Source organism: Dasypus novemcinctus, chromosome 14 (genome assembly GCF_030445035.2).
Source record: "Dasypus novemcinctus isolate mDasNov1 chromosome 14, mDasNov1.1.hap2, whole genome shotgun sequence".
Lineage (NCBI taxonomy): Eukaryota > Metazoa > Chordata > Mammalia > Cingulata > Dasypodidae > Dasypus > Dasypus novemcinctus.
In genome coordinates this window covers 26,281,961-26,301,098 of record NC_080686.1, presented here as the reverse complement: position 1 = coordinate 26,301,098, position 19,138 = coordinate 26,281,961, and positions in this window count along the sequence as shown.

The window sequence follows — 19,138 nt, the reverse complement described above, 5'->3', positions numbered from 1 at the left end:
AAGGTATTAGGCACTTGGTTATTTATTTTAGGTATTTCATCAAGTGCACGAAGCTCTGTGATGTGTCTTATATATTTTACACAGATAAGATACTTACCAAGCTCAGCATTTTTTCCTAATATTTGTAATTTTTGTCATAAGAATATTGGACAGTTTTATCACCAGGTAATACTTGCTAACCAGTGTCTGGGAAAGGGAAAAAGATGGATGACTGCTGTATCAGCATGTGGCTTGCCAAGAAAATAAAAGGACACTCATAGTAAGTGCTTTTACTCTGTTGGTCAGTGTCCTATTCAGTATGCCAGATTTTTTTTATGAAAATGCAGAGAAAAGGGCCATAGCACATGGTGGTGAAGTGTATAACTTTTGTTTCATGATTAGCAAGGAAAGAGCAGGCAGCCCATTGACAGGTGAATTTATTCTCTATCTTTGAAAGGTAGCACTTGGAATTTATTACCCAAAGGGAACCTTCTCATTTTTGTAATTGCCGTATCATTCCAAGGGGATGCTAGCACAGTGCACCTCTCCCCCTCCTCCTAAAGCCCCGAGAATTTCTGCCTCTTAATCACAAGACCTTTTGCCAAGAAAGCATTTATAGAAAATTGAGATGCACATTCTATATGGATGAAGGCAAAGGTGTCCTCCACATTTTTCACGATTCAGCCATGCCCTTTATTCTTGGACATCAGAGAAAATCTGCTCTCTCTCAATTGGAAAGCCAGCATGGTTTACAGCAGATGGCTGCTGACCTTCAGGCAACAGAGAATGGGAGCGATTCCCAACTGTTCTCATTACTCTAGGCAGTGGCCTCCTCTGGAGCAACAGCCCCCAGAAACTGACACCAAAGAAACTTACTCTTTCTCCTTAAACAAATAGACTCTCTAGTGGTTGTGTGCCGAGAAGCTCTAGACTGCTTGATTGTTACAGTGGCAATGCCCTGTGCAACATTCATTGACATTGCTCTTGACCCACTGAAGTCAAGTTGCTGGCAGTCCAAATGTTCTTTTTAAGTAATGAAGACACCTGAGTTCCGACATCTGGAGATGTGAGAATTTTATTTTTCCATTTCTATATCCCTATGCCTAACACAGTGACAGTAAACATTCAACACGTGTGTGTGTATGGTTCGACTGATTGAATGCTTAGAAGAATAAATGAGGGCTATTCAACCTATTTCGCATTACCTTAAGATATATGCAGAAAATATATACCTACAGAAACACAGACATTGAAAACATATTTCATTTTGTTTCCCAATTGTGTTTCCCAATACTGCTTCCCCAGCTAGATGGCTGACTGAGGTTAAAATTATATATCTGAAGTCATGGAATAGTTTCCCTGTAGATTTCCTTTCAGATTCCATGCCTACTCAGTCTCCACTTATTTGCATACTTTAAAGGAATAAATGGCTGCACGTGAGCTACATTGGTAAACTTGCTACAAAATTGAGAGAGCTGATGAATGCTTTCCCAGGGTTGGGATAAGGGTATTTTTCAATTCTATTTCTATCAGGTTGCCTTTTAGATCTGATCTGACCTGACATCTCCCCCCAGGAAGTTTGAGTATGCAGGGTTATCAGTCCTCCATCTATTTCCTATTGTCTAGGCCAGGAGACTCTTGCTGGGCTGGCTCTCTAGCTCTCTGGACTGCATATATTAAATGAATAAGGCTGAAAGAATTAGGTCATTGGAGCAAGTGAATCCATTTATTGGGCCACAGATGAAGGGAAATGTAAAAAGCATCCTTCAATATGGACTGGATCTGAATCCAGTGTTATGTCACGTATTGGTTAAAATCACAGACAGAACAGCCCTTTTCACCCACACAGCCATACAAATATAGCTTCTTGGCAAAATTATGTTCACACACAAGATGGCAGTAAATGAGATTTAAAAAAAAAAATTGATCTCAAAACAATCCACTTTCTTTACATCATTGTGCCATAATTCTGTCACCTGGCTAAGCCAAAGTAACTGTCACTCAGGTGTTAGGGCAGAGTGGAATGAATCTCCATTACAGAGAGAGAGAAAATTCTGACACAGGTTTCAGTGGTTCTGAGGGAGTAGCCTGTGGCTGCTGCTTGTCTTCGCTTAGAAATGTTCATACTGCAGTTTGTTTGCTGAATACTTTTGTGCTTGTCTTACAGGAAGGTGGGCCCCAAGTCAGAGTGAAGAAAAACACTGATCTTTAGTCCCTCCGAAGCAGAACTTTGACATAAAGCTAACAACTTTCCTTCTCATACTGTCTGATTTCCTCCAGCTTACCAATTATCTAGTCTTCGGATGTCGGTTATCAAGTATTTACCAGTTGAAGAAAAGGAATTTTTATATTTTGTTACACATTCAAAGAAAACTATTATAAATCTTTAGGGCCTTAGTTTTCATTTATTCTATTCTATTCTATTTTTATCTTAGGGAAAACTGTAATTGGCCAGAAGGCTGTTTATCAGGTACTTTTGAAAAGACCAAATAATAGCTTTTCAGCATATCCTACATTAAGTAGCTTCAAAATGAATCATGAAAATAGTATCTGACAATGACTTGGCAACTATGTGTACACACGGTTATGGCATGTTAATGTGTCGGCCTATATTCTAAACTTCATTCACAAAATCCTTCTGATCTTACGGATGCTTTTGCTTACATTCATGTTTATTATCTGGGACAAACCTAGGCATCTCATAATCATCACTTTAAGCAATTGATATGGATTGTTGGAATTTGAAGGAAATTAACTAGTCGGTAATTTGAAATAGCAAAACAACCCAATATGTTTTTAGTATATCTCTTGTTGCATGGTTAAGAAACTTCACAACTAACATATTTCACAGTCTTATTCATGAAGAATTTAAGGATAGGGTTTTCTTCCTCCCAATTAAAGTAGATGCTTGTCATAATGGGTTGGAGGGGAGAGAAATGTCCTCTGCTCTCGTCTGGCTTTGATTTAGTCAAAACTTCATATGGCTAAGGGACATAAGCATAGTTTTCAAGAGCCAACTCTTACATATGGGTTTTGACTGCTTGGAATATTGAGAAAAAATTCTGAGACTCCACCCAGGAGCTATGGGAAAGTGTTATCAATTAGAGATGACTGCTTTGGGAGCACAAGTGAGGTGCCATGTATTTGTCATCTACTCTTTAAGGCTTTTCTTAAATATAATTACTTTTGGTGAATTCAACTATATAAAAAATAATTGTACCTAGTGATATAAATGCCTTGTGTTTTGAGGATTTTTAAATTTTGTTCTTGCTATCTGGTACAAAATATAATACAGAACAAAAATTTCATTTGTATTACATTTTCCAGGTTACAAGGGCTTCTCTCACAGACATTATCTCATATGTGATCCACAGCCCTGTGGAGCAGGCATTCTATTTTCCTTATTAAGGCATGAGTTCCAATAACGTTTCAATAGTTACACCCCAGATGACATTCATGTCTCCTAAAAGTAGCACAATGCAGCTGTTGCGAATCCCAAGAACGAGAGGTGGACACTCTCTCTTCACAAATGTTCCAAAGTGAGATTTTTAGAGGTTGCTCTCTAGACTCCTCAGATACAGGCGATTCACAAGCGCTCCCTTATATGATCCAGTCAAACCAAGCTGCTTTGCAATTCCAGAATGAACACCCTACATTTTCCACACCTGTCTCCTCTGAAGTATCTCTTCCTCACTTTTCTCATCTATCTAGTTCCTGCATCCAGGCGTCTCAGGCAATACTTCCCTTTAAGTGCCTTGCTTGTCCCTTCCTGAAACTGAAAGAAGGATACATCTTCTATTTATCCATCAGCCAAGGAATGTTCTACCACAAACACACCAGGACACTTTCACTTCTGCCCACCTTCTTCCTAGTGTTTTTCTTGGAGAATAAAAGGCTTGTTTATTGAATCAGTCAGATTTCCAGAGCATTCATTGAGGCATAAGAGCTCACCATGCCTAAAAGGCACAAAGATAGGCTTGAGATGGCCTCCTTGGAGAAAATTCCTGTTTCCCTACCTCCTTGTGATATGTACATCCTAAATGACCTAGCTCCTAAAGGTCATCTCTTCCACTCCTTGGGTGTGTTCTTAGATGTGAGACCTTTTCTTTTCTCTTTCTTTTCTTCCTCTCACTCTTCTGCTTCCAAGGGTTGGCTCAAAGATTCAGAATGGGTGGCTAGGGGGATCTTTTTACTGAGTACCACTTAAATTTTTCTCTATTTCTGCTACTGTTAGCATGATGCATATTAAAACAATGCTGCTCATATAAAGGTCAAAGGGTTAATGTACCAAATCATCCCCATAGCTATTTCTTGTCCTTAGATTAAATTTCTTCAGAATTCATAACCTCTCTTTGTATAAAAACATAAACTACACAAGCTAAGCTTTGTCCCACCTTTATGCCGCTTGTTTGCAGATTATTTAAAATTGACTAGAAAAGCAAAGAAGAGTAATATTGTGAAGGATACATCAAGACTGAGAACATTTAAGTGTCTGTGCTAATACACAGCAAATATAGTTCACTATAGATAAATGCAAAATAATGAGCTTTCGAGTAAAGAATATGAAATTGGAAATATCTGCTTAATGGAAAGGTGCTGCAGCATACTGATTAGGAACACATTTGAGAAGTTGCTGAACAATTGTATCCATTTAGCCTTTAGCCCAACATGGAATTGCAGAGAGATGCCAAGTTAAATTACTGAAAAAAAAAATGTATTGTAAATCAAAGGTAGAATTACTGTTATACAAAGTAAGTACACATTTGCCCAGAGAAAATAAAAAGCATGGGTCACTTTGTTTTAAAAATCAAGAATCAAAATAGTTGAAAATGGGTCACCTGCTGGGTTCAAAATGAATGAAGCTCAAATCAAGTTTGATGAAACTAAAAGATAAAACTTATCTATAGGAATAGTAAATAACTACACTGAGATAAAAACTGCCACTGAAATAAACAATATAAAGAGATACAATGTTCCAATCTGGGGAAAAGAAAAGAAGTGCAAAACATTTTTTAAATTATATATATTTAAAACTGTTTCAAAAAAGTCTCCTGAAGCAATATAATCAGTGAAATAAAGACACAATTAAGTACTTTTCTAGCAGATTACAGACTGCTGAAAGAGACAAATGAGATAATAGTAGGAAAATTAATGAACCCGCCCAAATTACAAAAAAAAAACCTATTAGTTTTTCAGTTTGTAAAATAAATTTGTATTTTAAGTTAATCCCATAGATGAAGTGAGCTACCCTGCTAATCCCAGGACTTTCATTGAGAAAATCCTTAGCTGTAGCACAAATGTATTTCCCCAAGTATAGATGCTAAATATTACAAATTTTCCTTGTTTTGGATCCAATTTTTGAAATCTAAGAGTTCTGTGATACTGTTTCTCAAAGAGAAAAGGTTAAAAAGTGTGTCTTCAAAAGACAAATGACTCACAAAAAAGTGAAAGCTTCTTAAGTGAAAGTGTAGGTAGTAAGTGCCCCAAAATTGTATCTAGATATTTATCTTATTTACTTTAGAAAAAAGTAGGGGTGTATGAAAGAATGTACTTCAATTAAATATATATATATATATATGCCCTAAATCTTCAGCAATAAATTAGAAAGTTTTTCTTTTAATTTTTTATATTACCTTTGTAATTTCCTAAGATTTCATCAGAATGCATGTTCTACCCATTAGCCTTAACATATAAATAAAAATATTATCATTTATCTTATCTATGATATCTTCTAACTCTAAAGGCTATTTTCTTTTGATGTTCTGGAGGTTTGGACAAATGTCTACTATTTTTACTAACATTCATTACCACAATATAACAGTATGGGCTTTCACAAACAGCCCCCAAACACACACCTACAAGCCATGTGAGAAGAGAGCCAAGATCTCTGGATATTTAAGGAAAACTACAGAATTCCAGTTCAATTTTTTTAGATTGAATCAACGATTATTTTTCCAGGGTCTCTTTTGTGCAAAGCACTTTGGTTTTGAAAATGTGCCCCTAAAAATCCACAAGATGGATAATCCCACACCGATTACTCAAAGTAGGGGCAGTTTTTGTGTCCTTCATCATGGGGGTGACCTTGACTTCTTTGCTTCCACAATCGTTTTCTTCGGAGGAAAAGCTGGAGCTCCTTCATCTGGCTTTTACGTCCGTGGGGTCGGGTGTGTTTGGTGCTCTGGCAAGGCCATGGGCTGAAGCTTAGATATGAATCTTGGGTCCTGGAATTACCCACAAAAACCTGGCCATGATGTTGTGGTATAGGCCTGGTTTTAAAATAAATAAATGAAAGTCCCAGAGTATGAACCCCAACCCTTCCATCTGCCCTTGACAGTTCGGAGCGTTCAGTGTGGGCTGGGAAGAAGGACCGGGAGATGCGTAAGGAGAATTTACAGAGAATCTCCTTCTGCTTCTCAGGCTGAATCCTGAAGCAGCTGCTCAGCGCTCTTTTATGTTTATTATCTCTCTGAGATCCTTAATCCTCACGAGATCTCAATGAGGCAGGCTGGACTATTATCCTCCGCGTACAAATGGGAAAGTTTGAGAAAATGAATCATCTGGGCCTGAAAAGCAGTGCTTATCACTGCATCGCTTCACCAGGGCCACCTGGTACGGGTTCAGTCTCCGGGGTGGGGGCGCCAGTGCCGCGGGGAGGAAGAAGAAGTAGGAAAACTCGAGCTCTGTTTTGCTGGAAGGGAAGACTGGCAGGGAACTTCACTCCAGAGTTACTCTTTACCCTACAAATATGTAACCTTGACTAACTCTCCAAGCCCCTCTTAACTGTAGATGTAGGGGTAGATTTAGGAGCCTCCACTGATTTTTCTCCTGACATTTTTCTAATCTAAATTCTCTCTACAGAGGGAATACAGATTCACTTTCCAAGCCTCCAAATAACTAACTCGGGCGTTGGCAAACTCAACCTGGTCAGGATCTGTCCCTCCTGAGGTCCCATCCTGATTCCTGTGGCCGGTAAATGCCTGTTGCCTTCATTCATTCATTCACCAAATGTTTACTGAGCACCTGCAGTGTTTCCCACACTGTTTTTAATGCCAAAGACTTAAGAAAGTAATGGGGTTCCTGTACTTAAAACATTTATTTTCTAAAGGATGAAATAATGAATTGACACAATACAATGAGGTAAATTGCATGATCAAGGTAAGTATATGATGTAATGGAAATAGAGAGGAATGAAATGAACTCAAACAAAGGAGTCAGGACTCTCAGGAGTTTTGAGGGAGTAGAGAGAGAAGCAAAGTTGTGGGAAAATTGCTGGCATGGTATTATGAATGGAGGAACAGTAACAGAATCTTGAGGGAAGACGAAGTAGAGAGGATGGCAAGGGCCCTGATATGAAATATGAATTTTATACTGAGAGCAGTCAAGGGCTATTTGAGGATTAAAAAGGGCATATACATTGAATACAGATCCCTCTGACAGCAATGTGGGGAATGGACTGGAAGAAGGGACACTGCACATGCTAAGGAGTATCTGACACAATGACAATAAAATTAGAAAGCTGCCGCCACCACAACTGAAAATAAAAATTATTTGTAAACTGGAAAAAGTGATTGTCTTGCCCCTTTTAGAATCATGTAAACCAGCCTTGGTACCTAAGCTATCTATTTCAGTCATATCTGATTAAACTTCATGTCATAAGTATGTCCTCTTTCCTCCAGCTCAAAACACTGGTTCAAAGTTAGAATATGCTCTGGCTTCTGAACTTCCTTATATTCAATTTGAATGGTATTTATAGGTTTACTAAGAAAAACTGTATGTTTCCTTTTCTAAAAAATAAGATTTACCTGATAACTGGAGATAAAAATCACCAGCTCACATAACAGATAAAATCTGGTGGGAAGATTATTATATACTCGCTATGTATTAAATCAGGCATTGCCCATTAATCTGCATATTGTTGCACATTCTTAAGAAATATAGTGACCATAACATTGAAGAATTTTTGATATGACAGAAAATGTATTTTTCTCTGTAACAAAGCTAGTCTATGCAAAATGTCTTCCTACCTTCTCTAGTATAAAATTGATTCTTAAATGGAAACACCAATTCCACACAGTCTGATGTTGAAATTCAAGTTTACTAAAGTAATATATGAAATAATCACAACTAGTTGTAATGTATATTGATAATGATGATCTATCATTTTAAAATATTTTTTCTTTGAATTTTCATAAAAAGGAAAAAAAATACTATTTACAGAACATCAAGTATTTGCCATATGTTTACCATGTATTATGAAATGTTTCACAGCAAACCTCTAATATAGAAATCGTGATCTACTTTTATCTGATGAGAAATTGGGGTTCAGAGAGATTAAGTGGTTTATCAAGGATAACACAGCAAGGAAATGGTAGATCTGACTCTATTGTGCATTAGTTTTCATCCACATAAAACACATTAATTGAAACTGCCTTATATTTTACAAAATGTTTCCATATACATCTGCTTACTTGATCTATTTTGTAGAAGAGAAAACTAAATGCAATAGTTATAAAGCTATTTAGTCACTTGGACATAGACATAAAACTAAGGAGTGCCAGACACAGCACTGATACCCAATCTTCATAACAGGCCTTGCCCCCTTATCACTAACATCTTGATCCTCTGGGATATATTCTATAGAAAATAAAGATGGAAAAGTGCATCAAAGTGTACTGAGGGGAAGGGACAAACAGAGAGCTCAGGCATTCTGAGTTGTTTTTCTTTTGTGAGTAACCATTGAGACACAATCCTCTAGATAAGTGCTCCTTCTATGGGGCATCAATGCAAAGTCCTTTGGTATTAAACTATAGAGGAAAATGAGGGTTTGAAATGTAGAATACAGATAGTAAATTTGAGAAATGATTCTCAATGTGTGTGTTCTATATAAACAAGTACACTTACAATACATATGTGAATGCACACATATGCAAATACATCACAATATGTAAACATTTTATTATTCCTACCAGAAATCCAAAAAGATATAAATAAGATTCCTATAAATTCCATTAGCTAAATTAATAAATTATTTATTTCCCATAAACATAAGCTCTGCAACACTGGGATATAAAAGTCTTAGTTTCCCTGTTTTTCCCCTAATTGCTAAATCAATTTAATCAACTGTTTGATGACTTGGAATTACTATACTTTCCAGTGAGCACTAATGGGCAAATGCATGCTAAGTTGAAATGATCACGGGAGAAAAACAAAACAAAACAAAACAAAAAAACAAAAACAAAAAATGCAATATTAAAAGAATTGCCTAGTGTTTCCTCACTAACGTCTGAACCTTCTGGTTGGCCAGGCTGCCATGACAAAATCCGACACAGTGGGTTGGCTTAAACAACAAGAATTTATTGGCTCACACTTTCAGAGGCCTGAAGTCCCAAATCAAGGTGTCGGCAAGGCCATGCTTCTCCCCACAGTCCAGCGTTCTGGTGCTGGCTTGCTGCAATCCCTGGGATTCCTTGACTTGCATCTCTGCCTCCTTTGGTCACATGGTGATATCCTTGATCTCCTCCTGTGGCTGGCTCTGTTTTTGAATTTCTTCTGCTTACAAAGGACTTCAGTAACACACATTAAGGCCCATGCTGATTCAGTTGAGCCACACCTAAAAGGCATCTTAGAAGATCCTATTCATAAATGAGTCCACACCTTAACTGATAATAACATCTTCAAAGACCCCATTTACAAATGGGGTCATACCCACACAAATGCAGATGAAGAGCATGTCTGCCATTGGTGTATGTAATTCAATCTACCGCAATAAAATATCCAAAATATCGAAATATAAAAGATTTGTGGGGAAGTGTGTTTGGCTCAACTGATAAGAGCATCCACCTACCATATCAGAGGCCCAGGGTTTAAACCCAGGGCCTCCTGACTCATGTGGTGAGCTGGCCCATGCACAGTACTGATGCATGCAAGGAATGCTGTGCCATGCAGGGGTGTCCCCCACATAGGAGAGCCCCATGCACAAGGAGTGTGCCCCACAGGGAGAGCCGTCCTGTGTGAAAAAAACACAGCCTGCCCAAGAGTGGTGCCACACACATGGACAGCTGACACAGCAAGATGATGCAACAAAAAGAGTCATAGATTCCCGGTGCTGCTGACAAGAATGCAGGCAGACACAGAAGAACACACAGTGAGTGGACACAGAGAGCAGACAATGGGGGCAGGGGGGGAAGGTGAGAGAGATTTTAAAAATTAAAAAAAATACATGGGTGCATGAGTTTGAGCACTGCTTCTGTCACTAATCTGTTACCTAAGTTTTCTCATGTTATCCTATTAAAAGGAAATGATCATTTCTTCCCAGTCTACCTTGTGAGTTGTTTTAATATGTGAGATAATCTATGTAAAAGGCATTTTGAAATTATGGAATGCCACAATATAGTATGTTGTTATTTTTGGTGTTGCTTATTTATTTGGACTGATCTACACTGTAGTCATTTTGATATTTTCAAGGGACAAAAATTAGACAATGCAGAGCATTTTCACCAAAGTGGTAATGAACATGGCTTAAGCTATAATTGCATTAATTCAAAACCAGAGATAATTCATTGTAAATAATAAAAGTAAACTTACTGTTTCTGGCATTTATATAAGGAGGTATCCTTATGTTACATATTGTTTCTTTCTTTATAGTTCCTTCATTTCCTCTACTATAAAAACCTTCAACTCTACTCTCTTCCAGAAACCTATTCTCACAGACCAATCTGAAATTCACTGTTACACTAAATGGACCAGCTTCTGAAATCTTAATCTCCAAAGCCCTGTCTTTTACTAAAACTTCCTTTCATCCAGCTCTCATCTTCTCTCAAGTCTATCCAAATATTTTTCAATGTCATGGAAGCCATCAGTTACTTGACCCTTTCAATTCTAGTCAATCAACCTCTTCTTCCTTCACCACTGAGCGATGAACTCATGGTCCATCTCTAGAATCACTCACCATCGTTCTCAATCCTTCAGCTCCCTTATCTTTCTACCCTACTGATCCAGCAAATCCCCAGTGTATAAACAGAGCAGCTATCCAGATGGAGAGCTCCAGGTAAACAGTGCTATACCTGTACAGCTGCTGGATGACATAGGCATATATTGGTGCCACCAACAAATTGTGGTTCCTAACTTAAGTGGTTGATCAAATGAGCCAAGGCTATTTTTAGACTCTGGAATTGACTGAACCTTTGTTTTATGGCACGATATATTACTCTATTATAACATTTGTCACATTCTGATCTACACCAAGACACCACCAGACAGTGCTGTTACCTGTTCTCTCTCTCCTAATACTAAAAGCTTTATATCAAAGATAGTCACCTTCATGTACCTCAGAGAGGTGCCACAAGCCCTGATCCTCATGCCTCTCTTCCAAAACTTCCCACTGACCTCTGGTTCCCCTGTCACTGTCCCTTTGGTTAGATTCTTGCTGCCTAACTCCATTGATTAACTGGTTAGCAGCTTTCCTAGTTAGTAAGACCATGCTTTGCCCTAACATCCAAATGGTCAATATCCCACACCTTACTCAGACTTTAGACTTCCACAAAGATCTGGGTATTAGACCTCAGTTTTGCCTGGGACATGTGGACAATGATTGCTTCTTTGTATGTCTGCATCATCTACTAGTCAGTACAGCCCTTAAGACTCAGGACGGCTAATGAAGTTGTTTAATGAGAGCTCCTGAAGGAATGTCTTCCATAGATAGCCTGTGGAGGGATCACCAGGGATGCTTCTGTTTTCAAAATGCAGTTTCCCATGCCTCACCTAATATCCATCACATTGCACTCTCTGGGGTGGAGCGGAAGCATGAAAAAATCTCCCCAGATGATTCTTATGCACTAATGATTGAGAAGCATTGCTCGAAAGAGATGCTTAGAATGGTGGTGAGACACTTGAGTGCTTTAGGGAGTCCAAGCAGGGTGTGAAAATGGAGAAATTAGAGTAAGCCCTGTGTTAGGTTGAAGAGCTACTTGGCTCTGGAATATCACTGCCCCCTCCAAAGGGGGGATCCAGGGATGCCATACTTTTAGATATTCTGATACCAGAAACCTGAATTTGTATGTAAAATATGTTGTCTTTTAAACAATGGTAAATAATTGGCAATTTGCTTTAAAAAGAAAAAGAAAAAACCTTTTGAATCACAGAAATTATGTCTCCAGCCAGTTTGTGATTCTGACTTTAGAGTCATCTAAACAAGAATAACAAGAAAACACGTGTATTTGAGGGCTGAGCAAGGGAGGAGGGTCACTTAATTGAAATGGTCCAAAAGGAAAGAGAAAAATGAAGAAGAGGTCAAGGGAAGAGAGAGTTTCAAATTAGGAGTGGTCATCAGTGTCATGTGCTGCAGAGAGGTCAAGTAGAATGAAGACCGAAAATAGACAATTGGCAATTAGGAGGTCATTGGTGACTTTGGTGAAAGCACTCTCAGAGTAGCAGGGCAGAAGCCAGGTTGTAATGGGTTGAGCATGAGTGAGATTTAAAAAGAGAGAGAGAGAGACAACAAGTATACGTTTTTCTTTCCAGCCATTTGGCAGTAACATTCAAGAGGGTGATGATGTAGTGCACTGAGAGAGGACAGCAACACAAAGCAAGCCACTTTTATAATGGTTTGATTGAAATAGAGCACAAAGAAGCACGCAAAAATCTTAACTGTAAAGTTCTCAATCATGTCTAACTTCTTCATCCCCAAAAGTAACTGTTATCCTGACCTCTAATATCACAGATCAGCATTGCCTTATGCAATCTTGATGTAAATGAAATGATAGAGTATATCATCTTTAGAGTTGGCTTATTTTGCTCAAATGAATGATTTTAAGATTCAACCATGTCACTGCATATTTCCAGTGTTCATTTATTTTCATTGCTGTATAGCATGGATAAATTACAATGTATTGGGGATGGACTTCTGGTTTTGGTTATTAAGAATGCTGCTGTAAATATTTATATATGTATGTGTGTTTTAGGCACATGTGCATGTTCTTCTAGGAGAAGAATTATTGGGTTCTAAGTTAAGTGTATGTTCAAATTAATAGACATTATTCCACTTTCCGAAGTAGTTGTACAGTTCACATTTACATGTACATTCTCGCCATAGCATATGTGAGTTCCTATTGCTCCATATCCTGGAAGCATTTGGTTTGTCAGTCTTTGTAAATTGAACTACTTGGTGTTTTTGTAGTGACATCTCACTGTGATTTTAATTTGCATTTCCATGAAGACCAATGATGTTGAGAAACTTTTCATGTGTTTGTGAAGTGCCTGCTGAAGTCTCTGTCCATTTTCTTTACAGAGGTATCTGAATTATTATTGAAATGAAGGAGTTTTTCATATATTCTGGACAAGATCCCTTTTTTAATTATATATGTTACAAATATCTTCTCCCACTCTGAACTTACATTTCCATGCTCTTAGTGAAGTTGTTTGATGAACACAAGATCTTAAATAACAGAGTCAAATTTATCAATCTTTTCCTTTGCGTTTAGAGAAAATTCTGTAGCTCTTTAGAAAGTCTTAATATCTAACAGAATATGGTCTTCCACCCTGCTTATCTTCTCTAAATGTGTCTTAGCTATTCTTGGCCATTGCATTTCTATAAAAATTATTATTTTTTTAAATTTCCCTCCCCCCCCCCCCGGTTGTCTGCTCTCTGTGTCCATTTGCTGTGTGTTCTTCTGTGTTCACTTCTATCCTTATCAGCAGCACCGGGAATCTGTGTTTCTTTTTGTTGCATCATCTTGTTGTTTCACCTTTCTGTGTGTGCGGTGCCATTCTTGGGCAGGCTGCACTTTTTTTCACGCTAGGCGGCTCTCCTTACGGGGCACACTCCTTGCGCATGGGGCTCCCCTACGCGGGGGACACCCCTGCGTGGCAGGGCACTCCTTGCGCGCATCAGCACTGCGCATGGGCCAGCTCCACACGGGTCAAGGAGGCCTGGAGTTTGAACCGTGGACCTCCCATGTCGTAGGCAGACGCCCTATCCATTGGGCCAAGTCCTCTTCCCTCTATAAAATTTTAAACTCAGTTGTCAATTTAAGAACACACACACACAAAATCTCCTGTAATTTTTATCCGAATTTCGCAGAATTTATAGATCGCTTTGACAAATGACCTCTTTATAATACTGAGTCTTTCAATCCATAAATATAGTATATGCTTCTATTTACCTCCTTTATCTTTCAATAATGTTTTATACTTTTCTTTGTAGAACTCTTTCAAAGATTTTGTTAGATTTATTCTTAGGAATTTGATGTATCTTGATGCTCTTGTAAATAGTGTGATTTTTCAAATTTTAAAATATTTTAAATTGAAACCTTACAAATAATTCATAATTTAACTTATTTGTAGACTTTAATTTTCTACATATTGTGAGGAAATAATGATAGTTTTCCTCCTTTGTTTCTAACACTTTTCCTATTACGTTTTTTCTTGTTTTTTTTTTAATACTAAGATCTCTATAGAATGTTGAAGAGAAGGATAGAAATGGCCATTCTTCCCTTGGTCTTGGTTTCAAGTGAAAAGCTTGTAACATTCCATCATTAATCATGCTTATATAATTGATTTATAACCATTCTCTTCTTCTAATAAATACATTTTAGGTTTAAGCTGCCATTTCCATTTATTTTGATATGAAATAATTCACAATAAGTTTTAAATTTCTATTGGGCTTTATCTTTTAACCATTGAGTTACATAGAAATGTTTTTAAATTTCAAAACATGTGGGGATTTTCTAGTTATATTGTTGCTTATTTCTTAATTTCACTATGATCAAAGAGAATATTAAGTATGATTCCAATTATGTGAAATACCTTAGATTTACTTTATGGCACCGCATGTGGTTAATTTTGTCAAAGTTGTATATACATTTGATAAATATATATGCTCTGCCATTTTTGGATGCAGTATTCTAGATATCATTTATGTAAACTTTGTTAATCATGTTATTTAAATCTTCCATGCATATATTAATGTCATACCTGGTTATTCTATCAGTTACAAAGAGAAGGGTACTAAAATCTCCCTTCCTCTATAATTATGAATGTCTATTTCTTTTGTAATTTGTGATTTTTTGTTTATATATTTTGACATCACTTTATTAGGGTCATTATTAATTTAGAATTGGCATATTTTTACAATTAATTGGAATTTTTGTTATGAACAATTACAAGACTTAATTACTTTTTTACATAATCAATATTCATTGAGAGTACCCAAATAATTGCCACTTTGGACCTTTATTCCTTTCTGCATCACAAAGTAGGCATCACAAAAGTCATTACTATTTGCCTGAAGAATTCTCTTTAGAGTACATCTCTTGGTGACAAATCCTCCTAGGGTTTCTTCATCTGAAAATGTTTTATATCACTTTCATTTTTTTAAGGGCATATACATTGAGAATAGAATGTAATGATAGCAATTACTATCTTTCAGGACATTAAAGGTAGTAGCGTTTCTTTGTCCTGTTTTTCACTTTTTATGTTGAGAAATTGGCTGTAATCCTTATTGTAGCCCCTTTGAAATTAATATCTTTTTTTAACAATTCAATTTTATTGCTACATATTAATAAAGCATAAATCCATCAAAAGTGTACAATCAGTGATATTTGGTATAATCACATAGTTGTGCATTCATCACTACATTCATTATTAGAGCACTTTCATTATTCCAATAATAATAAAAAACAAAAAAAGGCAAAAAAATCATCACCTCTCAATCTTGCTTTACTTTCCCTGCCATACATACCTGCTATTCTGTTTCTGTCTCTCTAGTTTATTTGTATTTATATTTTATAAAAACAATCTTATATATGCAATATTACCTATATTCCTATTTCACATGAGGCTTCACTATGTAATACAGGACCCATGGTACGTTCTTTTAGCTTTCCTTCTAGTAATATACATGTCCTAAGATTTACCTTTTAACCACTGTCATACCCGTGTAACAGCACTGCTGGTTACAAACACTATGAAGTGCTTTCATCATTTCTATTCATTTCCAAAGATTTACAAATAAGTTTTTTATCAATTCTGCATATATTAACCCTTAGTTTTCCATTCTCTACCCTTATTCCATTTTCTGGTGACCTATATTCTAATTATTAACTTCATGAATTTACGCAATATGTTTAGTTAATAGTAGTGCAATCATACAGTATTTTTCTGTTCAGCTTGCTTCACTCAAAATAATGTCTGCCAGCTTCATCCATGTTGTCATGTTTCACAACTTCACTTTTAACAGCACATATATTCCATCGTGTGCATACACCAAAATTTGTTTATCCATTCATCAGCTGATGGACACCTGGGTTGTTTCCAAGTTTTGGCAATTGTGAATAATGCTGCTATGAATATCAGTGTGCAGATGTCTCTTTGTGTCAGTACTCTCAGTACTTCTAGATATATACCTAGTAGTGGTACTGCTGGGTCACATGGCAAGTCTATATTCAACCTGTTTAGGAACTGTCAAACAGTCCTCCACAGTAGCTGTACCATTCTACATTTCCCACCAACAGTGGATAAGCATTTCCTTCTCTACACATCCTCTCCAACACTTTTCTGTACTTTTCTGACTTTTTAATAGCGGCCATTCTAATAGATGTGAAATAATATCTCACTGTAGTTTTGATATGCATCCCTAATAGGTAGTGATGTTGAACATTTTTTATGTATTTTTTCACCATTTGTATTTCTCCTTTGGGCAAATGTCTATTGAAGTCTTTTGCCCATTTTTTAATCAGGTAGTTTGTCTTTTTATTATTGTAGTATCTCTTCATATATCATGGATATTAAACCCTTATTGGATATGTAATTGCCAAATATTTTCTCCCATTGAATCCACTGCCTTTTCACCCTTTTGACAAAGTCCTCTGAGGTACAAAAGTGTTTAATTTTGAGGAGGTCCCATTTATCTATTTTTTTATTTTGTTGTTCATGCTTTGGCTCTAAGATTTAAGAAACCAGATGTTGAAGATGTTTGTCTTTATTTCTTCTAAGAGTTTTATGGTTGCAGTTTTCATATTTAGGTCCTTGATCCACTTGAGTTAGTTTTTGAATAAGATATAAGATAGAGGTCCTCTTTTTTTCTTTTGGACATAGATATCCAGGTTTCCCAGCACTATCTCCCCACATGAATAGAGGGCTTGATAGCCTTGTCAAAGATCATTTGACCATAGATGTGAAGGTCTATTTTTTGAGTTTTTGAATCAAATCCATTAGTCAATCTGTCTATCTTTATGCCAGTACCATGCTGTTTTCTACCACTGTAGCTAAGTAATATGCTTTAAAGTCAGAAAGTGAGAGTCCTCAAACCTTGTTCTTTTTAAAAACATTTTTGTCTATTTGAGGGCCCTTATCATTCCAAATAAATTCAATAATTGGCTTTTCCATTTCTGCAAAAAAAGGCTGTCAGGATTTTTATTGGGATTGTGTTGAATCTGTAAATCAGTTTGAGTAGAACTGATGTCTTAACAATATTTAGTCTTCCAGTCCATGAACACAGAATGTCCTTCCATTTAAGTCTTCTATGGTTTCTTTTAGCAATGTTTTGTAGCTTTCTGAATTTAGGCCCTTTATGTACTTGATTAAGTTTATTCCTAAATATTTGATTCTTTTAGTCAACACTATAAATGGATTTTTTTCTGATTTCCTCCTCAGATTGCTCATCTGAGGATGATAATGTGGTATTAATCTTGTATACTGCCACTTTGTTGAACATATTTATTAGTTCTAGTGGCTCTGTTGTGGATTTTTCAGGATTTTCTAGATATAGGATCATAATATCAGGGAAGAGCAAAAGTTTTGCTTCTTCCTTTCTTATTTTGGTGTCTTTTATTTCTTTATTTAGACTTATTGCTCCAGCTAGAACTTCTAGCACAATATCAAATAACAGTGGTGACAGTGGGCATCCTTGTCCTGTGACTGATCTCAGAGGGAAAGCTTTCAGTCTTTCACCACTGAGTACAATGCTAGTTGTAGGTTTTTCATATATGCACTTATTGAGAAAGCTTTCTTCTATTCCTATCTTCTGGAGTGTTTATCAAGAAAGGATGCAATATTTTGTCAAACGCCTATCCTACATCAGTTGGGGGTATCATGTGATTTTTCTACATCAAATTATTAATGTGGTTTATTACACTAATTTTCTTGTATTGAATCAACCTTGCATACCTTGGAATAAACCCACTTGATCATGGTGTGTAATTCTTTCAATGTGCTTTTGGATTCCATTTGCAATTACTTTTTTTTCAGGATTTTTGCATCTATATTCATTGAAGATATTGATCTGTAATTTTTTTTTTTTTTTTGTAGTAGCTTTATCTGGTTTTGGTATTAGGGTGATGTTGGCTTCATAAAATGAGTTTGGTAGCATTCTTTTCTGTTCATTTTTTTGGAAAAGTTTGAACATGATTAGTATTAGATTGTATTTGAATGATTGGTAGAATTCACCTATGAAGCAATCTGGTCCTAGGCTTTTCATCTTTGTGAGGTTTTTGATGACTGTTTCAATCTCTTTACTTGTGATTTGTTTTTTGAGGTCTTCTATTTCTCCTAGGGTCAGTGTAGGTTGTTTGGGTGATTGTAGGAATTTTGTTCATCTCATCTACATTGTCTAGTTTATTGGCACACAGTTATTTATAGTATCCTCTTATGATGTCTTATTTCTGTAGGGTTTGTCCCCCCTCTCATTTCTGATTTTGCTTATTTGCATCTTCTTTCTTTATTTCTTTGTCACTCTAGATAAGGGATTGTCGATTTTGTTGATCTTCTCAAGGAACCAAATTCTGGTTTTGCTGATTCTCTCTATTGTTTTTTTGTCATCGGTCTCTGCTCTAATATTTACTATTTCTTTCCTTTGATTTGGTTTGGGATTAGTTTGCTCTTCTTTTTCTAGTTCTTCCAGGTGTGCAGTTAGATCTTCAATTTTAGCTCTTTCTTCTTTTCTAATGTAAACATTGAGGGTTATAAATTTCCCTTTCAGCACTGCCTTTGCTATGTCATATATGTTGTGTTCTCAGTTTCATTTGTCTCAAGATAGTTACTGAATTCTCTTGCAATTTCTTCTCTGACCCACTGATTATTTGAATGTATTGTTTAGTCTCCTTATATTTATATTTTTTCATCCATTATTGACTTAGCTTAATTCCATTAAGATCAGAAAAAAATA